Source organism: Amblyomma americanum, chromosome 10 (genome assembly GCF_052857255.1).
Source record: "Amblyomma americanum isolate KBUSLIRL-KWMA chromosome 10, ASM5285725v1, whole genome shotgun sequence".
NCBI lineage: Eukaryota > Metazoa > Arthropoda > Arachnida > Ixodida > Ixodidae > Amblyomma > Amblyomma americanum.
This window is the reverse complement of record NC_135506.1, coordinates 108,065,376-108,085,869: the sequence shown is the minus strand read 5'-3', so window position 1 is coordinate 108,085,869 and position 20,494 is coordinate 108,065,376. Positions and strand designations below refer to the sequence as shown.

The 20,494-nt window shown below is 47.2% G+C and overlaps 1 long non-coding RNA gene across 2 annotated transcripts in view; it reads left to right on the top strand.

Annotated features, from left to right (window-relative positions):
- Nucleotides 1-18,463, top strand: part of LOC144107157 (uncharacterized) — a 107,416-nt gene extending 88,953 nt beyond the window's left edge. The window contains exons 1-6 of one of the 2 annotated variants that reach the window (XR_013309237.1): nt 9,830-9,925; nt 12,082-12,271; nt 12,533-12,702; nt 15,270-15,481; nt 16,488-16,599; nt 17,933-18,463. This is a non-coding gene — a long non-coding RNA (uncharacterized LOC144107157). Of the gene's footprint in view, nt 1-9,829; nt 9,926-12,081; nt 12,272-12,532; nt 12,703-15,269; nt 15,482-16,487; nt 16,600-17,932 lie in introns of those variants that run through there. The other variant, XR_013309238.1, reaches the window with a different exon arrangement.
- The last annotated feature ends 2,031 nt before the right edge of the window (nt 18,464-20,494 follow it).

The following is a 20,494-nucleotide window of genomic DNA, read 5'->3' as shown; positions in this document are numbered from 1 at the left end:
GCGCAATGCCTGCCTTTGCTCTGCGCCACTAAATCGCAGCCGTTGACATTAAAGTGAAATCCCGTTAATGCTAACGTGATTAACGGAAACTTAAGGTTTAGCGTTGTTGATAACCTGTGTATTCGAATCTTGCATAATTCGACGCCTTCGTCTGTTTCTCTCCAGCTTCGGATATTAGCCTTGAGACTGTACCACAGAAATAGAGACAATCTAATGTTACGGGTTTGATCCCGTTGCTGCAGCTCGCTCTGAGATGAAAATGAGATTTTAAATTTGTAGCGAGTCGAAAGTGCCTAGTTGCTGGAACTTGGCAAAGCCGGCAATAAATTATAGCAGACTTTCAGAGCTGTTAGCAGAACGATTATATACATTGGAATAGCAATGCGGTGGGATTAGAGTACGTATCGCGGGCGCCACTGCAGCTATGTTGCATAGCAAGAGCTGCAAACAACCTCCGCATTTAACGGTGGCACCAATGTTTCGAGTTCCAAAGATTAAAATGGAATTTGAATTCATTTTTTCTCTCTCATCTCGTGGCAGTCCGCTATCAGCTGCCTTGAAAGCACGCCGGTGCAGGCGCCTTGAGATCAAGAAGTATTTTGCAGATTTGTACGTCGTGAATTCCGAGGTCGAAATTCGCGAGTTCTAAGCAGGAAGTTCAGCCCATAGGTGTATTTTTCTTTGTGGTTCTTATGGATACCGAGCCTTCTGTGACATCCTGTTTGGGAGTCTTCTGAATACACGTAGTAGCCGACCTTGGAAAGATCCTTGTGTTTCCTCCAAATAGAACGCAGTAACCCAAGGCTACGCAGCATAAGGCAGCAGGGCCTGTGCAAATCCGGCCCTTACTCCACGCAGTCGGCTATGGTTACCTCGGGGTCCGGTTGGAACACCCTCCCACTGCAGAGCCCCCGGCAGCTTACATTAAACTGGAACTCTCCACTCTGGCTTCTGTTATCCATACCATATCGCATGATACCATACGATACCATAGCACGTCATACCGCATCATACCATACTTCTTTCCCACCTGGAATTATACACGTCCCTTCATTCTCTTTTCTACCTGTTATGAATTTTCTTCGTCCTCTTCCATGACACATGACTCATGACTTTCTCCTACGTCTGTAGAAGAGTACCTTGTGGAGCTCGCACTTCTGGAAAGCCTCGCAAGTTCGGGAACATTTCGCATTGGTTCAGCTCGCGTTTAGTTTAATGCTTTTCCGTTTTCTTACTTTGTGCTCGGGACAACGCAGTCTGCCTCGTGCATTCTATATGCCTGGGTGTCCTGGGCCGGAACCGTGGCCAAACGTTTCGTGGTGGCATTTATACTGGCACAAAAATTTGAAGCCGTCGAAGCGCTTGATACAGGGCAGTCACGCGTCTCTGATTTTTCACCCATCACCCGCGTTGGACGCAGGGCGCGTTCGGCGTGCCTCGGCGATCGACGGGCGTTGGAAGAACTCCTTTACGTGATCGATTGGCAAAACTAGCCTCATTTAATATGGCTCTATTGCCTACTGCTATGAAGAGGTGTAGGCTATGGTGTCATGGCCACTGTTATGCCGACAACAATAAATCTTGTTAAGAGTCTCTCCTTCTTTTTCCTAAACCCATAGTGTCTAGGGTCCATACCCATAACGCACTGCGGTTTTCTTTGCATGTCTTATGTGCAAGAGTGAGTCTTGGTGATAGCCTACTTCCGGCGGTCTCAGTCGCAGGAACAGTCAGTTGGGGCACTGCACGGCGGCAGTAAAGCATAATGCGCCAGCTTTAGCATAAACAAACACTATTCTTTGAATGGAATTAATATTGTTTTTCTGCGGCCAAATGGTAAAGCTTCGCGTAATAAACCCGTCGACCAGTATTTAGTGCTCTTGCAAGTAATATTGAGCAAGGTGTATTCCAGGACGGAACTGGCATGAAAAGAATTTGTGACAGTACACATTCAATACCCGCAGTGGAATAATCGTACGGCCAGCTGTACAGCGCAGATTCCAGTGTGATTTGTGCGATATGTCTACCTGTCACAGGTGTTGCCACATCCCAAAAGAAGAGACCTGGCATTTTCTGCATATTCGCAGTCTTCCTCCTTATGGGCAGACAGGGCGAGGCAGCCGCAGCATCAAAGCTGGTGAGCAGCTTTCCGTCCAATTTGGCCGCCCAGTCACCAAGCCGTATCCTGGAAGCAGGCAAATCACCGACGTGGCTGTCCAGTGTGGTCGACGGTCTGGGTGAGTGAGCATGGCCTCGTGTGTTTGGTCTGAGTGCAATGAGCTGCACAGTTGGCAGTTGTATGTAATGCAACTTCAGCAGAAGAAACAGGGGCTGAAAGAAGGGAACATTGAGGGTGTGCTTTTCTTATATCCTACTCGCCGCTACGGCTTATATTATATGACGTTCACTGCAGATCTCGAGTTCATGGTTTTGTTGCCATCTCCGAAAGCCAGATGGAGACGCTTGTTCAGTAGGGCACATTGATTCAGGCACCCAAAACAGGTTTCTAAAGAAAACGCGCAGTGACCCCACGTCTTACTGGCCTGATGTAATAAAAAGCGTTAATATCACTAAAGACGTCTGGCTTCAAGGCTGTCTGGAACTTAAAATGGCCGCGGTGGTGTTCTACGAAGGTGTTCGCCGTGCAGAAGCGAAGGAAAGCAAGTATCAGCCATGGTGACTCATTCAGTCGGCCGCTGAGCCCGATGATGCGGTATCAAATGCAAGCCGCGGTTCGGTGAAGGTGATGCGTATAAAACTGCCGTGCGCTCTGCGATGCCAGTGCAGGAAGAACACAAGGCAGTCGAATCTAATCCAGTGTCATCCGCTGCACCATCTATTTTTCCCTTTTTTTTTTCTATCCCTCCTCCATACCGTCCGTCACGGTGCAGTTCAGGTGTCTACCGAGTGCGATGCCGTTACTGCTTCCTTAATTTCGGCATTGCCAAATATTTGTTACTGTCGCAGTGGCCGTATTTCGATGCAGGCGAAACACAGAAGGCACCCGTTTGGTTTGCGATTTCATTGCACGTTAAAGATCCTCAGGCAGGCGAAACCTAAGCACCACAGGTAATCGGCTGAGTATTGGAAATGACTGGTTTCACTCTGGTCCTACGTTGGACTGGCCTTTGCCAATATATTTCCAATATTGGGCCGATCAGTTGTGCTGCCGGCGAATTATTCGTAAACAAAGACAGGAAGAGTTTGAATGGACACGGAAGTTCCACAGGACTGGCAGTGTTCACGACAGGAATTTGTACTAAAAGAGCAAAGTAAATGTTTCATTTGGTTTTGACTCAATAGCAATAACGCACCATGAGGCCAAAATGCTTCGGCGGTCTTAAAATTCACCAACTAGATATAGGGCACACACCTCATAAGACGGAAGCATTCTCTTTGACTGGAGTGGATTGACATAAAAAATCCGGAGGTCAAGCTACATCTGGTAAAAGCATCAAAAGCCGCCAACATATAATGGCGTTTTGCGCCATCTCTTTGCTATGGCGTCGCTTGTGGCGTCATCCTTTACTTCACCACGCTTTTGCACGTTGCACATTGGTTTAAGCGAGTTAAGCCCCAGCTAATTTTTTTTCGACCTGCTATATGAGGCATCCTTTTATTCTTGCCAGGCCTGCTTGCTCGAGCAGAATCCTGCGTTTCCTTTCCTGTCACGGGAAAAGTTCACAGTGCCTGCAGGACCTCACCCAACGTCCGAAGCCCCAAGGCCGAAGCGTGGAAGCCTTTGGTGCGTGGCCAGCCTCCGGAATTATTGGATTGCGTGCCTCGGTGAGTCACGATATACCTCGGTTCATAGTTAGCTTTAACGGTAAAGTGCCGAACTACTGCGGTAGAATCTGAGTACTAATTCCCGTAATTCGAATTGGCGTTTTACACGAAGTCACTTTTTGGCATTACCAGTCTTGCTGGAAGAGGAAAGTGCAACTGTGGATATTTCGCGGGTCGTTATTGAGTTCACTTTCCCCTGTCGGCCAATCAGATAATGCGTCCTGTCATATAGTTGAGCATCCGCATCGTGTGCAGACGCTTCAGGTGTTCCTGTTACGTAATCGTCGGGAACCAGGTTACTGATACGAACAACTCCTTCCGTCCAAGGGCAGAAACACCTAAAACAGTCCTCACGCGAAGTCAGATTTCAGTCAGATATACTGAACAGTGATGTCGCTCCCCGTGAATGAACTTAACGCTTAGTCACGCTGTGTACTACACAGTTTTGTACGAAGCGATCTTGGAGTTGTTTCTGAGAGTGGGCTGCACTAAGCAGTGATTCGTTTCAGATCAATTTTGCATCCGTCATCTTCGCAAATGAGCTGGATTTTGTCTTATAGGGAACGCAGAAAACAAAAACTTCGGGCCTTCTTACCCACATTCTTAAAGGAGAAGTGCATTCCAAAGTGAGAATCGCGCGCACACAAGTAACGCACAAGTACTTGCTTTTGGGAGGTAAGACGCCTAAATGCGGGAAATGATTCATGTCCGTTTACACTGTCCATTTCTGGAAACGCATCACCATACTTGTTTATTCAAAATTTACGAATAACCTGGGAGGGCGGGTCGAGGCTGATCCTTCGTGCCACCCGCAAAGTTCTCGTGTGAGTAAAGGAATTCACGGTTCGGTTTGTTTGTTACCTGAACGAAACAATTCTAACGACGATTACGATATTCAATGCGAAATTTGAGCGCAGCTCTGTCGGTGTTTCGATTTTGCAGTGTATTCGGCGGAGAGAGAGAGAGAGAGAAAAAAACTTTATTTGGGTGCTTTCAAGAGCTTGGCGTCTCGAGGCCTCCGTCGTCTTCACTGCGCTGGCGACTTGAGGCCTCTTCTTAAGCAAGGTTGGGCCCCTATTCCAGGGCTCCACTAAGCTCAGCTACCTAACTTGCGTGCTGCACTAAAGACCTTTTGGACGTGAGCTCGCAGCTCGTGAGCCGACTCTCCCATTGCTCCGCACTCGGGTTGTTGCGTTGGCGGAATGTTTGGTTGCGTTTACATTCCCATGTGATGTGGTAGAGTGTGAGTGTGGCCCCGCGCCAGGGGCAGGTATCTCTGTACTGCGTCGGGTACATTTTGTTTAGGATGTATAAATTTGGGATGGAGTTTGCTTGCAGTCTGCGAAAAAACGTTGCTTCCTCTTTCGTCAGGGCTTTATGCGGTGGGGGTATTTAGCTCTCGTCCCCCTGTGTAGGTTTAGGATGTCTGTATATCCTCTCTCACACGCGTGTGGGCGATACTCCGGTGCATGCGACTGCCCCCCGACTTAAGGATCATAGTGTTTACATCGGCGTGCTCAGCAAACATGAAGACGAAATCCAAACATCCGAGGATGTTTCCTTGCCTTAGAAGGATGTTTCCCTTCCGGAAACATTCCGGAAACATCTCTTTTATGACACAAGATACGCCATCTACCACATGAATTTTGCACTATTATTGCGGTTTACAGCTACCTTTGCTCCATCGAAGAATGTTATATACAACGCTCTCCGACTCAACCGTAAGCTTTAACCCAACTCTCACCCTAGTCTTTCTGAGCGGGAGGCTCACATCCTTCGACAGATACAACTCGACGCACTTGTCACAACTGCACGACTTTACCTGTACAAATTCCGTCGCGATCCTTCATATAACAACTGCTCTTCCCCTTATGCCAACCTCTCCAGCTGTTTATTCTCCCGCCCGGTTTCTCTGCAATCGTATTTATTTCGAACCCCCTTACACGCACTGTCGGGAGCTGGCTGGACTGGCTTGAAGCTGAAGGTGAACACGAACAGCGTTTTCTCGTGCAGCAGGCCATCGTCGTCTTAGGGGTCTAAGTGTTGTGCCTAAATAAAGTCTCACATTAAAGTCTCACATTACTGCCACTAATATCGTATAACATTTCGCCCTCATCTACGGGTGATGTCCCTATGATATACCACTTCACCGCATTTTTGATTATCAGATGGCACTGACATCTTAATTATCATTGAAAGTTTCTATCTTTTTTTTTCTTTTTCAGGGACATGCCTGGAGCACTCGGCTTATGCTCGATTACCATGGAGGCACTTGGTCAGGTAAGCTTGGCTTCCCTGTTTGTCCAACATGCGGGTGTCCAAAAAGTTCTCGAGACACTAAAATAAAGAAAACGGTCAATTTTCTGGCTGATTAGAGACGGGGCCACGTATTTAGGGATGCAAGGTGCTGTTGACGGCGGGGCAGTGCAGACCATCCCCTTCGGTTTGTAGCTGCATGTTTAGGCTGGAAAGGAATTAATTGCTTTTCCGAAACATTTTGACCCACACGTGTCCCATTCCACAAAGGTGTGTCAGCTGATGAAAAATCCGACTAGGACGTGCTGGTTGGTGGCCCCTCATTCGTGCTGGAGGCTGTGAGGCGGTTATGGCCTCTGTTCCGTGTCCAGTAGCTACGTCGATAGTCCCACGGGGGCCTACCATGTAGTGTGTTGTGAATCCCCAGGAGGACTGTCAGGGCACTCTCCGTGGCCATGTGAGTGGGCTGCGGCCCACAATGCCCCTTGTCAGTGTATGGTAGCAGGTGTGGAGGGGTGTTTGAATGGGTACTGGCCGACGTGGCTTCAAAGGGCGACCAAAATGTCCAAAACGACTATGCCGCATGCACTCCCTTTTGGTGAAAAGAGCGCGGCACCCAGCCGCTTCGTGTTTGTTTCCGATATCGAAGTGGGGTCTTCGAGGGGGCTTCCGGCCAGACAAACGAAGTCTGGGCTGTGGAGAATTTGCAACCGACTCGCATTCCATGTCAGAGTCAAAGAGTTTATTCAGGCAACGTGTGGTACATTTGCCTAGGGCGCAGACCAAAAGGCAAATGGATGCCTGACAAAGAGTCTGTGCCCTTCTTGCTCCCAATCGAGAGCACAAGACATTCAGCATATAAAATAAACACTAAACGAGGAATTACAGAGTGGATTGGTTAACATTGAAACTTGAGTTATTTCATATTGAACATTTATGTACAACAGTAGGGCAAAAACTGCGAGAAACGACAGAATAAAAACAAAAATAGTGGTCATGCCTGCAGTGACAACAGATACATAGTGATGCTATTTTTGAAAGCTTTCAATGATTGACTTTCCTGGATAATGCTTACAGCAGGATGGTGATCATTTAAAAAAACTGGATTTGTACGTATTTTTTCCTTATTATAACATATGTTTTGGGTGTTGTAGGATTGTGTTTTCGTTAGATACTGATGACAAAAAGCGGTTGGGGATGTCGCGGATGAACACCATGAAAAGCTTCCTGCCTGTGTGCAAATACTTGGGACTGCGCCGAAGCTCCCCCGCCCCTCCCACAGGGGATTCAGGCGGCAGCACGGCAACAGGGGGCAGCTTGCTGGAACAGCAGCACCTTGGTCGCACCCACTTCCATCACCCCCCCCCCTTCCCCTCAGCGACCGGTAAGGCTGACCATACTGTAGCCAGTTAGTTGCCTGTCAGCGATAGTTTGGTTAACCAGCTTGCTACTCAAGACAATTCACCAGCTTTCCGATGTACGCCAACATGGTAATATTACGCTGCAAAACCCGTACTTTCACCCCGGAAGGCCTATTTTCGAACATTTTTGAAAATATTTCGTGGTCGTGTGTGAGTGCATGTTTCTCCCTTCCGCCCTGTGTTAATCTGCGCAAAGTTTTCGTGAATATGTCGCTACACCAACAGGCCCAACATTTTGCTCTACGTATCTTCCCGGAAACACGTGGCATTAATATCAACACTGGCGGAATTGAATACATTTTCAACAAGAAGGAAAACAGGAAGAGTAAAACCCTGCACATACGTTGGCTACGCGAACAGAAGCATGACAATCAATTACCAAGAACCCTGTGGTGGTTTTGCATTTGTTGAAGCCCCTGTCAGCCCAACCACTCTTCTTAAGATGTGATTTAATGCCTACCAACAATGTACATTAGTCTAAACTGCCTCAAGTATTCCACACAAAAGGCTTTAAAGAAGTCAATAATATATCTCCTCAATATCGCTTTAGAAATTACGCACACAAAGCAAGAAGCGTAAGAACTAATTATTGAAAACAGGATCTTACTTATCAAGCAATAAAGTTGCGTTGCCATCACGAGCGCTATTTTGACCTTACGCTGCCATTTAAGCCACTCGAATTACAGTATACACGTCTTAATGGCCACTGAACATTTTATACATACAACAGACACTCATATGTATTATCAGACCTCATAACTTTGTTGTCAGGTTTCTTCCATGTTAACTATTTCAAATTATTTCCACTTCGAGATTTCCGATCAGTTTTCTGACCAGTGCGTTGTCGCGATCATGTTTGTTTCAAAGCGTAAGTTGTATTAATCTACAGCCTGCACTGAGTATTCGCATGTGTCGACGTTTTATGTCTTAAGTTGAATATATTGCCGCCAGGTGTCCCCGGGCGGCGCCTTGAAATATTGAAGTTGAATATTAAAGTTGAAAAATTTTCCCTGCTATTAATTTTCAAAGGTGAGACAAGGCCTCGACAGATTCATGCCTTTTATTATTTATTTATTTACAGAATACCTGCATCACCTCCAAGGCATTATCGCATTCTATTTTTTTTAATTAAAATGAAGTGTACTGAATTGAACTACCTATTCATTTTGTGGCATTCTCATTTGACGTCCTCTCAATGCAGCCGGTCTTGGAGTAAAGATTGTCATCCCAGCCGGTCTTGGAGAGGAGACACGTGTTTCCACTTATTCCTGCGGAGAAAGCACCCACAGGCCGGTTCCGCCCCCGAAGCCGCAACGGGGAAGCAGGTGGAGCCATCGGTGCTGATTGTGCTGCAACTGAGGGCTGAGCCCTCCGGTTAGTCCCGAGTACTTGGCTCATGGTATCAACCGTCCCTGCGCCAGTAAAGCACCAATTCATTAATTCGTATGCCAAAACCAAGTGTATTGAGGAAGCTCCCTTAACGCGAACCCCGCTCAGTTCGAATTTTCGGTCCCTTTCGAGAACGAATGACCGAGATTCGACTATAATGGAATCGTGTTAGCGTGAAATCGGTTGTTTCGAACTTTCGGTTGTTTCGAATTGGCACTTTCATTTTCTCAACACCAAGTGTACAGAGAATGCTCTCCTTAATTCAGACTTGGCGCAGTTGTAATACTGTAAAGCAAAAGCCTTTAATGGCTCATAATCGCGGTGACCGCCCGTCCGGTCAGGTGACCTCCTCTCGGTGACCGTCCGTCCGTTACATCGCCACCTAGGTCACGTTACCTAGGTCAGGTGGCGCCACAATCGCGCAAGATTCTCTTTTCCTCTAACCTGAAGTGAATGCAAGCGCGTCAAATTTAAATTAGTGCAATATAATCAATATAGACCCAAAATAATCCCAGAATATAGTACCACTATAGTCCCAATATAATCTGTCCCTGCTCCCCAGGAACAGCCAAGGCGGCTTCAGCGTTAGCGAGAAAGCAGGTGGCCGTGGCGTGGACACCCTCTGCCCCACCAGTGACTTCAAGGCATCACTGTCCCCTTCTGGTCGGCTGAGCCTGTGGATAATTTTTGCGATGAAGGGAAGGGTTTGGGTACTTGGCACACCATTTTATCTGTCTCCTGCACAATCTATGTCCCTGATCCCCAGGAACATCGTAGGCGGCGGAAACCTTAGCGAAAAAGCAGGTCGCCGCGGCGTGGACACCCTCTGCCCGACCGGCGGCCTAAAGGCGTCACTGTCACCTTCTGGTCGGGTGAGCCTGTGGATACTTTTTGTGTTGAATGGAGGGATTGAGGTAGTTGGCACACAATTTTATATGTCTCCTATATAATCTATGTCTCCATTCCCTAGGAAACTCCTAGGCGGCAGCAGCCTTAAGAAGAAAGCAGGTGGCCTCGGTCTGGACACCCTCTGCCCGACCGGCGGCCTAAAGGCGCCACTGTCTTCTTCTGGTCGGGTGAGCCTGTGGATACTTTTTCTTATGAAGGGAAGGGTTGGGGTAGTTGGTACACCATTTTATTTGTCTCCTATATAATCTATGTTCCTGTTACCCAGGAACATCCTAGGCGGCGGCAGCCTTAGCAAGAAAGCAGGTGGGCGCGGCGTGGGTACCCTCTGCCCGATCTCCAATACGATTTCATGTTTGCTCAAGTAGCGCACCACGACTCTGCCGGACTAACCTCTGTGCAGATTAGAATGCAATCCACGCTTCGGTGGCGCCATAACATGTACTACATTTCGTTGTTCCTCAGATTTTCTGAAATATGTCTAATTCAGACACCACATTGGCTCCAACAAGGTTTTTCGGAAGTCCGCCAACAACTGCAGGTAAATTACATGCGTAAATTACAGATAAACCACATGTCTGTGTGCGTGGGCGTGCATGTATACGTGGACAAGGCGTAGTTGACATCACTGGTGTAAAAACGAGGCAGCTGTGAGATAACGTGATATTGCTTTGGCTTGCAAAAAATACAACGCAGTGCAAATTCTTCGTGCCAACAGCACGCTGCAGTTGCATTTAAAGCTGAAAGTACCTAGTCTGGAACAAAGTTTCTGCTGCGTTCTGTAATCTGCTGTGTTGCTACGGACGATTCAGGAAGTGTGGTAGTTTATAGTTTAAACAAAAGTAAAGCAAAACGCAAGAGAAATGTGTGTGTAGACCACTGAGACTGCTATCTAGGTGGCAGTAAGCGAATCACATTCCAACTAAACATAGCCGTAACTTAGGTTGTGAGAGAAATTGACACTTGCATTCAACATCTGTAAGCTTTAAGTGTAGCTTCGATGCGGCGGTAGATGCAAAATCGGCGACAATTACAAAATATTCTTCGGCGCTGTAAAGCGGCACCCCGTCAAGGCGGGAGCAAAGAGAACTGTTCGGGCAGAAATTTTCTAACGCATGAGAATATTTGCCAAACACGTTATCCTCTCACCAAAGATATGGGGCTCAAGTCAGTGAGAAGAGTGCGTCGCATATGCTGAATGAACGCCTAGCTATAAAAGAGTAAAGAGCGCTCTTGATTTGAAGTCGTGCCGAAAAAAGGAGATATATCCGCATAAGTCATGTGATTCAGGATGTTGTTACTCTTCCTTCGCGATCTTTTTTATTTACATCGGGAATTTTGTGTTTGCCGTTTGGGCTCTCCTGAACAACCATCTTCCTAACGTCTCAATGTGTACGTTTTCCACTGCAGCATTACTGCAAAGGAAATGAACTTCCTATTTTCTACTCAGGTCGTTGATTAGTTACGATCAATAGGATTTTGTATATCATGTTCAATGTGCTCCCTGTCACCGGCTTCTTCGAGTAATGATACTGTATAATAGACAGGGATGTACGTCCCCCGAATGCTTTTAATGGCTCAGCGGCCTATACTAATTACCAGCCGATACGAAGAGGGAGTGCGTTTGATTTCTCCAGACAAAGGGCTAGCTACGGATACATCTCACAATAAAAAAAAGTTCGTAGAAGGGTTAATGAAAAATGTGCAGTGAGTATACAGTCTGGCATGTCTGACAAAATATATGAAAAACTTCATGGATACAGTACATAGATATGCAAGGCAGACTTCTAGGGAAGCTGATGGTGCCCGCCAAAGACGGCGGAGCATATACGGAAAAAGCTGACCATTATATCTAAAAATCTTGTTTTAATACCGATATTGCTCAATACATCGCGTTTCCAAGCAGTGCAAGAAAACACTGCCCTTTCCAAGCCTGCTCGAGGTAGAAATTCCAAAGTTCTGAGCACCTGAACAAAACCAAGATCGTCCCATGCATGATAACTTCTTTGTGAGTTTCTTGCGAGAAACGGGTGTCTCCGTTACGGCGCTAACGCTTAGGGTTGTCCATGTTCCGCCAGGAGGCACCATTTTCTTTCCTAGCTTCATGTCGGGGCAGGAAGCTCCTAAATTCCTGTCCAAACCAAGGCTTCTATGCCTGGCCAAGCAGCCGAAACTGCGGCATTTAGAAATAATATAGGCGGAGTTTTATATGGCTCTGACTGAAAATGGCACGGTTGTCAACGCCATAATCGGCTAAAAAGATAATCGAGGCATAATGAAGGAATCTGAAAATATTTAGGCTGTCATATGGATGTTTTTATTGCAGGTGTCGTCGAGAAGAAATTTGCGTTTCCGCTGTAGCTATGCACAGCGAGCCAACGGCCGGAAATTCGTTCAAGCCGCAGCGTGAATGCAGGTGGGGCCGACGAGCAGCTTGTCGCCTCAACAAGAACCACCCGGCTGCAAATGGGAAGCAGGTGCCGGCCGCTCCTGAGAACGTCCGAGCAGGCCTCTAGGTAATTTGAGCGACGAGTTGTACGCACGACCTCTTCTAAGGTTGGGTGCACCGAGGACACCCGGCAGGTCTCAGTGTTCTTTCACGGGATGGCAAGGTCTCCGATCTTTAACATGGCAATATTCTTTGGTGATGGCCCTTGCCGTGCGAGTAATATATGAGTACATGTTTCGGTATATGCGTGGCCCCGACCGAGCGCACTTTACATTTCGCCGCATCATTCGTCTATCTGCTATATACATGAGACTTCCATTCATTCCAGTATGCTCAGCTTCGAGAGGAAAGCCCTGCGCTTCGAATACCTCATCGAGGGAAGAACACGTCGAGCCTGGACGTGAGGCTTCACTCCAGCGACAGCAGCGAGGAAGCAGGTGGCGCTTTGGACGACGCCACACCGACTACACCGGCCGGCCGCTGCGCTGAGAGCCACCGGTAGGCATGGGTTCAATGTCCTGCGCGTGGAATGTGTAACCTGTCTACCCTACTAAAACAGAGACGCTACAAAAAGGGCGGAATCTCGGTAATTCGCTTAATTCGAATTAGAGTTGATTCGAACTGCACGTTTGGTTTGCGAGTATCTCCTGTTTTGGTGCTCTTCGTAATTCGAATACCTTTACCTTAGACTTAGACCAATACCTTTCCCTTAGGCCACCGCGGTGGCTGAGTGGTTATGGCGCTCGGCTGCTGGCCCGAAAGACGCGGGTTCAATCCCTGGCGCGGCGGTCGAATTTCGATGGAGGCGATATTCTACGGGCCCGTGTACTGTGCGATGTCAGTGCACGTTAAAGAACCCCAGGCGGTCGAAATTTCCGGAGCCCTTAACTACTTGATTTAGAGAAAACCTAGCGTAAAAACATGCAACCACAAAGACAGAACAGAAGAGACCCAAGCGCTATTTTTTTTAACTCACAACTGGCGTTTTATTGAAGAAGGAAGCAGTTTATATACGGTGAAGCTTCAAGGGGAGAGAAGGGTGACAAGGAGGAGAAGGTGAACAAAGGGAACATCGCTTCGCAAAAAACAGGCAGGCAGCCAAAAGGCATACAAGAAAAAGAAAACGTTACGTGATAACTGAATCTAAAAATTGATACTCTGAATCAAAGAGAGATAAAGAAGGGGTACTGATGCACCTACTGCCATATTTCTTGATGTAGAAAGCCTCCAGACTAACACGCGCCGTCTTATCTGTGCCCTTGCCAAGAATCTTCGTCTCATTCAAAATCGTCTCGCACCCGTCGCAGCTCATTACGTGTGCAACCAACTGCGGCGTCTTTCATAGCCTCAGTCGCTTTGGGACGTGAAACCCGCATAGACCAAACCAAACCGAATGATGGACATTCTAGTGGGCTCCAAAAGAGAAAAAAAAACGAACAACAGAACGGCTGCCACTACGTAACGCGAGATTCAGCGAGAGTCTGCTTACGCGACTGCTACTACTACAATACGCCGCTGAGCCACGTGAATTGATCTTTAATAGCAGTCGCTGTATAACTGTATTTGCAACCTATATTTGCAAGGTTCGATCCCGTGGCTTCACGCAACTGTTATGAGCAAATGCTTTTCTATGCAGAAATATTGGAAGCGAGATGTAATTCTTGCAAAAACGGAGCCCGCGAGAAACGAAGACAATTATAACCCTGTATTTGGCGCATGAAAGCGCCGCTTAAGGTAGATTCACACGACGGACCATTGCCAGAGGAGAAATGGGACATCACGTAACAACTGGACCGCAGTCTCATATTGCGTAGCCTGAATTCAGGTTTATGGGAAATAAAACGGAACAACGAGGCACATACATGACTACCTTTTAAAACTTGATGCGCCAAATGTATACAACCGTCTTGTTGAAACTTAAGCGTACCACTCCGCTACATCATGTATGATACGGAAGTAGTAGATTCGATGAGTCAGAATTTGTTGTGTACGGAATGATAAAAATTCAGTGCGTAAAGGGGTCACTATCTCTGACTCAGCCTCCGGCTGCTTGGTACATGAAGACAGTGTATACGACAATCCCGCCTAGAATGGTGGATTATGGCGTTAAAATAAATCCCGGTGCCCAGAACTACTGTGCGCAGGTATTCTGGTAAATGGGTTATATCATTTATACCTTTCCCATGCTTGGCCAGGCATCGCTCCTTTGATGCGAGGACAGGAGTTCAGGATCATTTGTTCGAAAAGTGTAACGCCATCGCCAATGAACAGAATGAACGCCGACAGCCTATACTAATAATTATAGAAACAGGCGAGCGCTCGGTTTCTGGGCTGGCGGGTGAGTGATGTCATAGCTGTCACGTGGTCTCCCCTCGGTTCAGTCAAAGTCGCGCACACGGCGCACATGGCGAAGAAGCTGCATAGGGAAGTAGTAAAGCTTTTGCTTTAAAAATAGTAATAAGGTTGTACAAACGTTTTATGTATTCATGTCACATGTAAACATTTTATTACCAGCTAAGATTAGCACAGTTTGCCCTTCTTATTGATCGAGTTGCCCGCTTTTCCAGCTTTCTTTTTTCTTGTTCTCGACTAGCCTTTGAGTAAGTACCAGATTTGTACTGCACATTTTTATCTACGTCATAAAGGCAGTGACTGCCATTCGTGCAACAGCGATCGGTACAGGTCCTAGGAAGCTTTTTTGAAATATCACTACGTTGTGCCTCGAGACAGACTAGATCTCTTAATCAGTGTCGACTTGGATAATATAGAACAACCAGCAAAAGTGTGTCCGTAACATCAGAAGCACTAGCATGCAAATGTATGTTTGAAATGTACTGCACAAAACAAGACATCGGAAATGTTTATCGCTGTCATTTCTGCGCTTTCTTATCTGATATGTGTCACCATTACAAACAACTTTGTTACTACGTGCAGCACTTTAGCCCGTGGGATTCGTGATAGTCGCAAGCTGAATCTAAGGATTTGCCAAACTCTTGTGTCCCGTCCTTTTCTCTTTGCGCGGCGAAAGATCATTCCACTTGTATGTTCATTTCGTCGTCTCGCAGGTAAGCGGCGCTGGTGGAGTCCGGCCTAACCTCTTCAACGACGTCAAGCCACTCAGCGCATCCGAGACGGAGGAGCTCCTCGTCATAAGGGAAAGCTGCTCCAGGATAACGCAGCCCGGTTGGTTCGAGACTTCGGGGCTTTCGCACTGGCCAACGAGCGATAACCACTAGGCTCGTACACTACGAACAGCCCTGGCGACCCACAAAGGAAGGTACGTCTGCCAGTGGCCGTCACAGAAGTGCGGGTACGGTATAATTAGTTCTCGTGGACCCTTCGCATGGGTGTCCACCGATATATGCGAGACAGTTATACGCCATATCCTTTCCTCAAACCTGGTTCGGGTGTCCACCTACATGTGTGAGACAGTTACAGCTCCATTTCCTTCTTCAATTTTGTTGGGGCAGTGGGGTACATTGTGGAAAGGAGGAGGAGGAGGAATTTTTCGCTCACGGCCGACGCCGACACCCCGGCTTTTCTGCTTTTCTGCGACGCGAGCTCTTAAAATGCATCGCTTGTCCACATATAAATAAGAAGGCGAGACATCAGCATCTTATTTTATTGCGAACGACTTGATCTCCGCGCAGAGCTGACGCTGTAAAAAGCGGTTGGTTGCTGTACTCGGATGCAACTCAAGAATAAGGCGGCCAGTGCCCCTCAAAGGAGCCCTTCCAGCCAGTGGCATCGATCAATCCTCCCCCTTGAATGATTCTCTACCTCTCCCTCTTAACATGTGCCCTTGAACCCGTTAGCGGGAAATCCTAGGGGGCGGCATATGAATGGAGGATAATTACAGCTTCACAATGAGAATCTGTCTTTATTTGTTAATATTTTACATACGTGCAGTATATCAAACAGAAGGAGGTCCCGAAGTTAAAGAGTGTTAATCGGATTAACCGCGACTTCATGAAAATGGGCCGGCGCCATTAGCTGGAGGGCCTCCTTTGAAGGGCATCTGTCCCTTCGATCTTAAATTGTTGCTGGCTAATGCGATACCACAATCCCCCCACCTCCCCACCTCGCTCTCTGCTTATACCAAACGAAAACAGAATGCCTACCATTATGAGCGCCCAACTATGTCACTGCAAAATTCTTCCAGCGCAAAAACGTCAACGCATGTGTTTACTGCTCGCTCCCGGCGAGGTACATATATGTTTTTGCTATGTGGATCGTAGGTACGTTTGTAACTGATAACTGGCTCACTTGTCCTTTTTCTTCAGACACATGGAAGGCGGTTCCCGCCGGCCAGCCGTAGCACGGAAGCAGGAAGGTTCTTTGCGCATGCCCACCACACCAGCATGCTTCAGGCAGTCACTGCCTTCTATCTGTCTGGTAAGCGTGTGGTTTCTCGATAAATAGAAGCGAAGGTGTGGGGTAGTTGCTAGTTCATTCATCTGCCTGCTGTCGCGTAAGACGAAACCATAAGAATAATTGTTTTGGTGCTTCCGTGCTGTCTTCCTCGTTTGCGGTCACCCATTTCTGCAACAAGGCTTGTTAAAGAGTGTCTACTCGTCCTGTAATCTCCGTGTTACGCATTAGCAACGCTTCATATGCTCCCTGGTTTGACTGAGCTCGTGAGTCGCAAGGGATTCCCATTTTTCTAATCACGAGCGAGAAGCAAGAAAAGGAGGGTCAAAAGTTTCCTCATTCGCCCATACTTAGTCTCATAAGCAGTTTGCAGTGCAGTTGATAATGCGGCAACGGCTGAGCCAATGGGCATGGTGCGCGCTCCATTAATATTTTCCTCCGTACCTGAATGCTCCTGAATGCTCCGAATGGTGGCTCTATCTCTAAGGAGGAATGAGTAAATTATTCAACTCCTCTGTCTTCGTAGTAAGTGACCCCTGTTTTCTCTTAAGTTTCCTTTTTTAAGCTAAAGCTTCACTACGCTAGGTAAAGCCGATTTCGCTGCCGTGTGTTGCACCGCCTGTCACCAGCTATAAAACCGGCTTGAACAAAGCACCGGCTATAATGAGTCACCGGCTACAAGAAAATACCACTGATTGCTTCACGTGACCATTACGTGTTTTTCTGCTCCATAGCCCAGGAACACATATTACCCATCTGAAGTAAAAAAAAACAAGAATACATGACTAGCTACAGCTTGCTTCGAACGCATATTATCTTTGTCTATAAGCAAGTGCTCATATGACATCCGCGACGCTATGGTAAAGTGCACTTCTTGAGAGATATCTAGCTGGGCTCCGTCGATAACCCTGGTAATCAACGTTATTGCTACTTCACCCCCGCCTAAACGGAGAACGAACTGTGGCAAGGCCCCTTGTGGATCTGAACAAACGAAGATCGCGCCGAACCAGAGTAATGTCTCTATAAGCGACGCTTTCCTGGGGGTTATGGTGGCTGTATCCCCATGCGGGCGCTTCCGTATAGGTTAATTGACCTTTTTCCGCCGGGAGACGAAATTTTGTTTTCTGAGCACATCGAAGGCTTTAAATACGGACAGGAAGCTTCTACGTTTCTGCCGAAAACAAAGCTTCTATGCCTGGCCAGGCACCCGAAAGTGCAGTATTTATTGGCGGCGTTTTATCTGCGTCTGTCTGAAAATGGTACAGTTGTTAACCCCATAATCGGCTATGCAGATTGTCGAGTCATAATAATTGAATCTGAACACATCTAGAGCATCATATGACAATTTTCATTGCAGATGTTATCGAGAAGAAACTTGCGTTTCCGTTGTGGCCCGGAACTACCGAAAACTCGTTCAAGCCGCAGAGTGAAAGCGGGAGAAGCCAAACAGCAGGCTTCGCTGCCACGTCAAGAACCCTTAGGCTACAACTGCAAAGCAGGTGCTGTTGCCGGACAAAGTCCGGCCGAGACTCTATGTAAATCGAGCAACCTGTTTTACGCACGCCCTCTTAAAAGATTGGGTGCGCCGAGGAGATACCGTATGTTTGGGTGTTCTGTGACGGCGATGGCAGATTCTTTGACCTTTGAGGTGGTAGTATTTGAGGTTAAGCTTTGGTGAATAGCGCGTTACATGTGGTCAGTACTGCAAAGTGTCACGCGTACTCCAGTTCCTTGTTTTGCGTCGTGCAAGGCAGTGAGAGTTTTATTGACGGATGCCATGACTGATGAGGACAGGTAAGTAGAGAAGAAAGCGCGCCATCTATGTTGATTTGAAGGAAGTGGGTCGGTAGACAGCGGCTCATAGTAGGGAACACAGAAGTAAGATACACAGGAGCGGCGGCCCTTACGCACCCCTATGCTATCTGCAGGTGCGAATTTGCTACACAAATGGCCAGGTGGCGTCTGTCCGTCCGGGCACTAAGCGTTGCGCTGTACTGTCTCCCACCGCTGCTCCTCCCTCGCCAATGCGACTTTTTGCACACTGCGCACTTTCCCCGTTTCGCTGTCCTCCTTGCAGACATAGCCACATCGACACACCACACCTCGTCATTGCAGCGAAACGAAATGCTAGGTGACGCGGTCCTGGCAGACTCCTTAAGTACTTAGCGGAGGCTTGCGTGGTGTATTAATGTTTTGTCGGCGGCAAACCGAGTGTTCAAGATCTTCGCGGGCACCACATTTGTGGCACTGAGGGCTGCCGGATCCCCGAAGTTTATGAAAAAAAATTTTGCGCGCAAGAAAAGTGCAAGTGAATTCGCTGCAGGTGATTGCAGTCACGCCTATGTAAGCCTCGTGGCATGCGAAAGTCGCAAGTGGGGTCAGTCAGAAGTACTGGGTCTGTATTGAGGCTCCGAATCACATCACAGAGAGCGTTGCACCTGTTAGGATTCGATTCAGCAGCCACAAGTCTGGCGCCATGACTGCGAGAAATGCGAGTTGGGATAGCAGCAGGGTTTTATCACCATGCGCCGCTTTCGCTGTGGTGGCAGCGTGGATGCCTCCGAACCCAAGTTGCACCGGTGCCAGCATTTTGCAAGCGCCAATGCTAAATGCGAGGGCCATCTATCTTGTGCTTGGCCAGGCTTTCTCTGATGCAGAAAAATTCATGCCCTTCACAGTGAAAAGCGGTGGAGGACTCCTATGCTGCGCTTATGAATTGACGCGATAGCATACGCGGTTTGCTGCGTCATGTGTTGCTTAGGCGACGCTTCAGGGTTTTTAAGTTGTTTAAGTTAATCAGTTGATCAATTACGCACTCTAAATTTTCTTAACTGGCATCATGAAGCATTGGATTTTGCTTTCTGGTCATTTTGACACTTTTGAACCCGCTTTTTCTAGTTCTTTTCATTTCTTCATTTCCTTAATTAAAAAAAATTTCCTTAACTCATCATTGCCTGTCGCACTCCAATCAATCGTCAATCACTAGAACCACAAATTATCATGATACAATTTTTTACCCAGCTCCCAATTATTTCCGACACACGGTGCGTGTCAGAAAACCCATATGCTACCTCGCAAAAAAAGTTAAACTCCTTCCTCAGGCCGGGGAATCGAACCCAGAACTTTGAGATCGCTAGGAGGGAACGCCAGCCATTGGACAAAAATCCGCATGGTCGAGTGTTTCTAATCAGTAGGTGTGTCATTACAAAGAAGGAAAACATTTTGTAAATAAAGGATATAAAGTGAACAACGGATGCTTCGCATTCAAGACCGGTAAATAGTCTGAAGTGCCCTCCGTAATTTATATCTTGACCCTTGCATCTTGAGGCAACATCGGCTTGCGCACAACGTGACCTCCAAGATGACCGCCTCTTGCCGAGGAAGCAATCTCAGGGGACATGTTTCGGTCTGTGCGCGGTCCTGACTAGCGAACTTTACATTCTGGCATGAATGGTTACCTTTTGTGCTTTCCTTGTAGTTTTAGGGACCGTTATAAAATATTAAGATTAATTTGACTTTCCCCACAAGGTGGTTTGGTGTTCGTGATATGGCCAATAAAGTACCTGTCTAGCTTTCCAAGCTTACAGAGGCGTAGTTTGCAGCTTCGGACTCTGAAATTCGAGAACTGTTATTACTACTTTTCTGATGAGAAGCATCAGCCATTTATGGTTTAATTCGAATGTTTTTTAAGGTCCGACGGCCTTCTAATTCGTCAAAGTTCTATTGTGTTTGGTATGCTCGTGGACTGTGCAGTTTATCTTCTGCATCCGACACTATATTTTTTTTGCAGGAACTTTCTTAAAAATCTGTCACTCCCTAGCGTTTGATTTCCTCCCCATTTTTATTTATTTACTTTTTTCCCCAGGTTCGCTGGGAGGTAGCAGCCACGCGGTAACGATCGCTCGTATTAGTCCGGCAA